Source organism: Lissotriton vulgaris, chromosome 8 (genome assembly GCF_964263255.1).
Source record: "Lissotriton vulgaris chromosome 8, aLisVul1.2, whole genome shotgun sequence".
Lineage (NCBI taxonomy): Eukaryota > Metazoa > Chordata > Amphibia > Caudata > Salamandridae > Lissotriton > Lissotriton vulgaris.
The window spans coordinates 250,787,812-250,796,930 of NC_141696.1; positions in this window are offsets into that span (position 1 = coordinate 250,787,812).

Genomic DNA, 9,119 nt, shown 5'->3' on the forward strand with positions numbered 1-9,119 from the left:
ATTATATACATTCAAAACTACAGTGCATAAATGTAGCTGAATAAATGTATTCTTGAATTGACATGAAGCACAGATATTCTATGGCTAACATACTGCTGTGCTGATAACACACCTTCATCCCTGATAAATGGCTGTGCTAATTACAACATTCAAACAGAAGACCATTTTATCTGGTGTATAAACTTTCTGCTGAATACACAGGGGTCTGCCTGTTCAATGTACCCAGTTGTTCTAGTTATTTCTGGAATGGTCTGTAAACATAGGATAAAACAGCAATGAGAACAGCATCCGGTTCTTCTCAAAGGATGTTCCTGCAATGTGTACTGGCAGTAGCATAGCCAGTGTGTCATGGGCCCCTGTGCACAGAAGGAAATGCCCCCTGGTTGCTGTTTGAATTATAAAATACAACAATAAACAGAGTACAGAGGGCCTCTCAAGCCTCTGGGCCGAGTGCCACTAAAGCTGTTGCACCAATGGAAGCTGCTCCCCTGTTTACTGATGATTTGCTGTCGCCCAGAAACAATGACGATAAAGAGTAAATCAAGTGTGTTACTTACATTGGTGCTCAGCTTCTGTCTAAATATAAGGTGGCTGGGAATGGATTTCCTGTTTTTAGAGCTTTAAAAGTACAAGTCAAGTTAAGTTCAGAACCTGTGCAGATATCTGGGGCCGTATTATGCATTGTGATTGTTTGCGCCCGGCACACTTTTTAAAAGGGGCGCCAGGTGCAAACAATCACAATACGCCCTATTGTGATGTATGTGCTGCCCCCGAGGCAGCCGCAAACTCCCGCTGCCCCCAGAGCAGTGCATGCATGTGAAAACACGGAGCAGCTGCTCCGTGTTTTCACAGTGCAGGTGGCACCCGCGTGCACTTCTACATGGTAATAGAGATCTCCTTGCAGGCGGGTGCAGTGACTGCACCCGCCTGCAAGGGGATATCTGGAGGATCCATGGGACCCCGTTTACCTCCTGTAGAGTGCAGCTCTCAGGAGGCGCACTGACAGTGCACCACTTTTTAAATGGCGCACTATTAGTGCGCCTCCTGAGGGCTGCTTTGACTCTGCGCCCTAGTCTGTAATACAGCGTTGGCGCAGAGTCAAAGGAATTCCCTCATTTGCATAGGGCACGCCCCTAAACAAATGAGGGAACACCCTCTGAAGGTAGCACTGGCGCTTTAAGTGCATCAGCGCTATCAGTATCATAGAAGGGGACGCACCCCCTTCTATAATCCCAAAGTGCCCGGGGCGCGCATAGCAGGTGCAAACCCAATTGCGCCCCCGGGGGCACTTACTGTAATACGGCACAAGGTGCACAATGCAGAATAACCTGCTAGCCATTAAAATTTAAGGCAAATGCCTAAAGTACACCAATGAAATGTACACATTTTGTTGAGTTCCAGGTTTGTTCTACCCCGTACGACACCTGCAAGTGAGAAACTCATAGGTGTAAGATTAGGGAAAAAGCACGTTTGCAGATTCCTTTTTCTACCTTTTCCTTCATAAGCAATCCATAAAAAGTATCTGAGCCTTTAATGCATTTTCCCTGGCTACCTGCATCAGCCTATTTGTAGGTGTAATTTTAGTAGCACAATTAATATCAGAAAGCTACAAACAATGTGTAAGTTTGTGGACATTAACTCCATTTGAACTGCCCAGTCCGTACAGTGTCCAGAGGGCACAACTCGTGTATGCACCTGCCATCTGAAACCCCAGGGCACTTTGGTATTAGAAAAGAGGCCGCAGATGCTTGTGCAACCGTTTATGTAATGCATGTAGCGCAGGCACACAGGTATCCTAAGGGGGCTTTGCCTCAATACTATAGGGGCATGGCTTCATGCTAATGAGGGAAAGGCTTTGCCTCTGCACCTGTGCTGTATATGGATGCGACAGTGGAGGCAAAGAAGCAGTCAGAAGGTGCACTGACGGTATGCCACAAAGAGGTGACTCACAGTCCATCTGCCCGCCAAAGACGCCCTCTGAAAGGGGGGTCCCATTGACCCATCAGATGCCCCAGAAGGCTGGTGCAGTAATGCACTGCACCCACCCACAGGGGGATTGCTGCCTGCACTTTGAAAGATGGAGCAGCTGCTTCAAAGATGGGCTCTGCCTTTCATTCAACTACAGGTTATTAACCCGTTGCATGCTGATGACGGAAACGCTCCGTCATCAGCTACGATGGCGCTGTGCTGATGACGGAGCGGTTCCGTCATGGCCCGCCCGGCGCTCCTGCGCGGCGCGAATTCCGCGCCTGCGCTGAGCGGGCGGGGCCATGACGGAAGCGCTCCATCATAGGCACAGTGCAACCGACACTGGTGACGGAGCGGTTCCGTCACCAGCATGCGCCCGCCGCATTTCCGCCCCGCCCTGTTAGCACTGCGGCGGAATAGCCGCCGCAGGGAAGGGGTTAAAATGCACACAGACTTTAGTGAATCAGCCACACACAGAGGAGCCAACAACGCCCAATTTTCCTTCAGGGTCCTGATCTGTAAAGAACTACCTCTAACTACTGTGATGTCATAGAAGGGACGTCACTGGTTCAGCACATGTGATTGTGGGCAATGTATATCCTTTTGTAATTGGTGCTCGCTTAAAAACTAACTTTACGGTACATTGCCCACTAATGTTCCATCAAAGTTGTTTACTCTACCTCTCCATCACATTCCCCTTTTCTTCGTCTGGCTGCATCCAGACCCATACAAACAATGTAGTTATTTGTCCAGCAGCAACTTTGCGATCCCTCTGCTATTATCAAAATGCTACACAGAGAGACCCACAGGTCCACAATATTTCAAACACCTGACAAAATAAAAATAATTTTGCACGGACGCACATTTTTCTCCCTTTCTCTGCAGCCTTAACCTGTGTAGAAGCAGTTCGGTATATATTAACTTTTTTTTCTAATAAGCTAAAGTGTGTGTTATGTAGAAAAATATTTACAAGTGCGCTATTAGTTTAATTAATATTTGCAAGTACTTAATCAAGGAGTTAAGAATATGTTGCTTATGAAATTTCGAGTTAGGGTTTCTGACAAAGTAAATAAATGTCCTTCTGCAGTGATTGAACTGGTGTGGGGTATCTCTGGTTTGTCACAGTAAATGTTAACAAGGAGATACAGCAGAAGCCAGTTCTCAATAACAAGGACTGATCTATTAAATTAAACTAGCAGTGCAAACTGCCAATACGTTTTACTGTAATTCAACAAGTAGCAGTCTGTACCTTAACAACAAGCCTCTACAATGCAATAGGTCTCGCACTTGCGAGAATTTAAGCGATTGCCATTGTAAATGACAATGCCTTTTATTTATGTGTTTATAAAACCTGCAAGCGTGCTTGCACGTTTTGTAAACACATAAATAAAAGGCATTGTCATTTACAATGGCAACAGCTTAAACTCTCACAAATGCGAGACCTTTGCAGTACCCGCGATTTACCTTAACACGTCTTAAGGCAAAGCTCGGGTGCCGTGATAGCTTCAAAATAAAAGCAATAGAAAAAAAAAGGTTTTCTATCACTTTACTTTTGAAACAATCGCGTGACCCGTGCTTTAGCTTATGATCAGAGCGAAAGTGTGAGTGTCGCCATTGTAACTAAAGTAAGCGCATAGATTTTTATTTCTGTTAACTTATTTTTGTTACTATGGCGGCACCCGTGCTTTCGCTTTGAACATCTTAAGCTAAAGCTTTAAAAGTAAACAAATAGAAAAAAGCACTTTTCTTTTTATTCGTTTACTTTTAAAGCAGACGCGGCACCCCCGCTTTAGCTTAAGGTGTTAAAATCTAAAGCGCGGGTCCTGCCATGTTAATATAAATATATAAAGTGATTAATATAAAAGAGTATGTCTTGCGATCACGTTAAGCCAACAAATATGAAAATAAATGCACAGCAGCCATTATGATTGTTGAGGCATGCAGCGCAGGAAAAACAAAACATTTAAGCATAGAGAAAGAGCGTGTCCTGCCTGAAGCAGCAGGCAGGACACAGCTATTTGAGAAAATAGTGCTTGGAGGATGTAATTAAAGCCTACCGAGACGTAACACATGTAACAGGGGGTGTCAGTCACCATGTGGGGTTACAAAATGAGACAAAGAAGTAGTAAGGAAGAACTACTAAGCATATTGACCAACGAAAAGCCACAGTGTACGAAGGACAATGACACAAGAAATTAGAAATATGGAGAAGAGTTGGCGGAGCGGCAGTAACATACCCGAAAACAGCATGCCTCACAGAACAGCGTTTGCGCTGCCCAGGCTCCACCTAAAAAAGTGACCTGTCACAAGGAACAAGAATCTGAATGGTGAGCTCCTCTCTGACCCCGAGCACCAAAGAATATCAATGCACCATGTGCTATAGAAAAACTCAATAAAAACTACAGCAGAGAAGCAAGGAGAGAACAGCAGGACAAAGCCCCCATCTGAATACATCAAAAGAAGCAACAAATACATTTGGATTCCTTTTTTTTCCCTGCAAATCCTTCAAGTTGTAACTAACCCTCAAGTCACAAGGCAGCGTGAGTGCCAGCCATCAAAACTAAGCCCTGTGCGGATGTTGCCATTAAGAGAATGCCCCTTACACCATTTCAAAAGGCCTTCTACAGGACGACGGGACAAGTATGTGTTGCGTCCCAGTGGCGTAACAAAACATGAGGGGGCCCCCCTGCAAACTACATGGAGGGGGCCCCCCTCCCATGCTCCGTACCAGTCTAGAGCTCTCAGGCCAGCGACCCGCCATACTGCAGGGGATGCGGGGCGATTGTTATACCACTGTCACCAATACAGCAGTTATAAGTAACACTTACCTTGCATCCTTCTCCTCTCTGCCTTGCACCCTTCTCCCCCGCCGCCTTGCACCCTTCTCTACCCTGCATCCTTCTCCCCTCTGCCTTGCACCCTTTTCCCCTCTGCCTTGCACCCATCTCCCCTTTGCCTTGTACCCTTCTCCCCTTTGCCTTGCACCCTTCTCCTCTGCCTTGCACCCTTCTCACCTCTGCCTTGCACCCTTCTCACCTCTGCCTTGCACCCTTCTCCCCCTCCGCCTTGCACCCTTCTCTACCTTGCACCCTTCTCCTCTCTTCCTTGCACCCTTTTCCCCTCTGCCTTTCACCCTTCTCCCATCTGCCATGCACCCTTCTCCCCCTCCGCCTTGCACCATTCTCTACCTTGCACCCTTCTCCTCTCTGCCTTGCACCCTTCTCCCCTCTGCCTTGCACCCTTCTCCCCTCTGCCTTGCACCCTTCTCCCCTCCACCTTGCACCCTTCTCCCCTCCGCCTTGCACCCTTCTCCCCTCTGCCTTGCACCCTTCTCCCCTCCGCCTTGCACCCTTCTCCACTCTGCCTTCCACCCTTCTCCACTCTGCCTTCCACCCTTCTCCCCCTTGCACCCTTCTCTACCTTCCACCCTTCTCCTCTCTTCCTTGCACCCTTCTCCTCTTTGCCTTGCACCCTTCTCCTATTTGCCTTGCACCCTTCTCTTCCCTGCCTTGCACACTTCTCCCCTCTGCCTTGCACCCTTCTCCCCTCTGCCTTGCACCCTTCTCCCCTCTACCTTTCACCCTTCCCCCCTCTGCCTTTCACCCTTCTCCCCTCTGCCTTTCACCCTTATCCCATCTGCCATGCACCCTTCTCCCCCTCTGCCTTGCACCCTTCTCTACCTTGCACCCTTCTCCCCTCCACCTTGCACCCTTCTCCCCTCAGCCTTGCACCCTTCTCCCCTCCGCCTTGCACCCTTCTCCTATCTGCCTTGCACCCTTCTCCACTCCGCCTTGCACCCTTTTCCTCTCTACCTTGCACCCTTCTCCCCCTCCGCCTTGCACCCTTCTCTACCTTGCACCCTTCTCTCTTCCTTGCACCCTTCTCCTCTTTGCCTTGCACCCTTCTCCTCTTTGCCTTGCACCCTTCTCTTCTCTGCCTTGCACCCTTCTCCTCTTTGCCTTGCACCCTTCTCCTCTTTGCCTTGCACCCTTCTCCTCTTTGCCTTGCACCCTTCTCCCCTCCGCCTTGCACCCTTCTCCTATCTGCCTTGCACCCTTCTCCCCTCCGCCTTGCACCCTTCTCCCCTCCGCCTTGCACCCTTCTCCTCTCTACCTTGCACCCTTCTCCGCCTTGCACCCTTCTCTACCTTGCACCCTTCTCCACCTTGCACCCTTCTCCTCTCTTCCTTGCACCCTTCTCCTCTTTGCCTTGCACCCTTCTCTTCTCTGCCTTGCACCCTTCTCCTCTTTGCCTTGCACCCTTCTCCTCTCTGCCTTGCACCCTTCTCCTCTCTGCCTTGCACCCTTCTCCCCTCTGCCTTGCACCCTTCTCCTCTCTGCCTTGCACCCTTCTCCCCTCCGCCTTGCACCCTTCTCCTATCTGCCTTGCACCCTTCTCCCCTCCGCCTTGCACCCTTCTCTCTACCTTGCACCCTTCTCCCCCTCCGCCTTGCACCCTTCTCTACCTTGCACCCTTCTCCTCTCTTCCTTGCACCCTTCTCCTCTTTACCTTGCACCCTTCTCCTCTTTGCCTTGCACCCTTCTCTTCTCTGCCTTGCACCCTTCTCCTCTTTGCCTTGCACCCTTCTCCTCTTTGCCTTGCACCCTTCTCCTCTTTGCCTTGCACCCTTCACCTCTTTGCCTTGCACCCTTCTCCCCTCCGCCTTGCACCCTTCTCCAATCTGCCTTGCACCCTTCTCCCCTCCGCCTTGCACCCTTCTCCTCTCTACCTTGCACCCTTCTCCGCCTTGCACCCTTCTCTACCTTGCACCCTTCTCCTCTCTTCCTTGCACCCTTCTCCTCTTTGCCTTGCACCCTTCTCCTCTGTGCCTTGCACCCATCTCTTCTCTGCCTTGCACCCTTCTCCTCTTTGCCTTGCACCCTTCTCCTCTCTGCCTTGCACCCTTCTCCTCTCTGCCTTGCACCCTTCTCCTCTCTGCCTTGCACCCTTCTCCCCTCTGCCTTGCACCCTTCTCCTCTCTGCCTTGCACCTTCTCCTCTCTGCCTTGCACCCTCTCCCCTCTGCCTTGCACCCTTCTCCCCTCTGCCTTGCACCCTTCTCCCCTCTGCCTTGCACCCTTCTCTACCATGCATCCTTCTCCCCCTCTGCCTTGCACCCTTCTCTCCCTCTGCCTTGCACCCTTCTTGGCCCCCCATTTCCCTCTCCCTGCGGACGCCCATGGTGTGTTCTAACAAGAGGGCTTACCTGAGGGCACCATTTTGCTGCCTCATTCCTTCTCATGTGATCTTTGCCCTGGAGAATACTCTGTCTGGGGGCCCCCACTCCCACCCTTGTCAGGGTCCCGAGCACTGCTCTGTGCTGTCTCTTGCTCTTGCTCTCTGAGGCCCCCACCCCATCCTTGTCCCTGTCTCTTCTCTTCTCTTGTGGGTGGGCCCCCACCCCATCCTTGTCCCTGTCTCTTCTTGTCCCTGTCTCTTCTCTTCTCTTGTGGGGTGGAGCCCCCACCCCATCCTTGTCCCTGTCTCTTCTCTTCTCTTGTGGGGTGGGCCCCCCACCCTCTCTTCTCTTCTCTTGTGGGGTGGGCCCCCCACCCCATCCTTGTCCCTGTCTCTTCTGTTCTCTTGTGGGTGGGCCCCCCACCCCATCCTTGTCCCTGTCTCTTCTCGGATGGGGGCCTGTCCCTTTCTCTTCTCTTCTCTTCTCTTCTCTTGTGGGGTGGGCCCCCCACCCCATTCTTGTCCCTGTCTCTTCTCGGATAGGGGCCTGACCTGTCCCTGTCTCTTCTCTTCTCTTGTGGGGTGGGCCCCCCACCCCATCCTTGTCCCTGTCTCCTCTCTTCTCTTGTGGGGTGGGCCCCCCACCCCGTCCTTGTCCCTGTCTCTTCTCTTGCTCTCTGAGGCCCCCACCCCATCCTTGTCCCTGTCTCTTCTCGGATGGGGGCCTGTCCCTTTCTCTTCTCTTCTCTTGTGGGGTGGGCCCCCCACCCCATCCTTGTCCCTGTCTCCTCTCTTCTCTTGTGGGGTGGGCCCCCCACCCCGTCCTTGTCCCTGTCTCTTCTCGGATGTGGGCCTGTCCCGGTCTCTTCTCTTCTCTTGTGGGGTGGGCCCCCCACCCCATCCTTGTCCCTGTCTCTTCTCTTGCTCTTGCTCTCTGAGGCCCCCACCCCATTCTTGTCCCTGTCTCTTCTCTTCTCTTGAGGGGTGGGCCCCCCACCCCATCCTTGTCCCTGTCTCCTCTCTTCCCTTGTGGGGTGGGCCCCCCACCCCGTCCTTGTCCCTGTCTCTTCTCTTGCTCTCTGAGGCCCCCACCCCATCCTTGTCCCTGTCTCTTCTCTTCTCTTGTGGGGTGGTCCCCCCACCCGGGGTGGGCCCCCCACCCCATCCTTGTCCCTGTCTCTTCTCGGATGGGGGCCTGTCCCTTTCTCTTCTCTTCTCTTGTGGGGTGTGCCCCCCACCCCATCCTTGTCCCTGTCTCCTCTCTTCTCTTGTGGGGTGGGCCCCCCACCCCATCCTTATCCCTGTCTCTTCTCGGATGTGGGCCTGTCCCGGTCTCTTCTCTTCTCTTGTGGGGTGGGCCCCCCACCCCATCCTTGTCCCTGTCTCTTCTCGGATGGGGGCCTGTCCCTGTCTCTTCTCTTCTCTTCTCTTGTGGGGTGGGCCCCCCACCCCATCCTTGTCCCTGTCTCTTCTCTTCTCTTGTGGGGTGGGCCCCCCACCCTCTCTTCTCTTCTCTTGTGGGGTGGGCCCCCCACCCCATCCTTGTCCCTGTCTCTTCTGTTCTCTTGTGGGTGGGCCCGGCCCCCACCCCACCCCATCCTTGTCCCTGTCTCTTCTCGGATGGGGGCCTGTCCCTTTCTCTTCTCTTCTCTTCTCTTGTGGGGTGGGCCCCCCACCCCATCCTTGTCCCTGTCTCTTCTCGGATGGGGGCCTGTCCCTGTCTCTTCTCTTCTCTTGTGGGGTGGGCCCCCCACCCCATCCTTGTCCCTGTCTCTTCTCGGATGGGGGCCTGTCCCTGTCTCTTCTCTTCTCTTGTGGGGTGGGCCCCCCCCCCCCTCCTTGTCCCTGTCTCTTCTCTTTTCTTGTGGGGTGCACTTTGTTTGAGAGGAGAGAGTGGGGGCCGGGCTCTGTGCTGCCTCAGAGGAGCAGTGGAGACTGCTGTCTCTGGTGCCCCCGGCCCCATCCTCTTTCCGG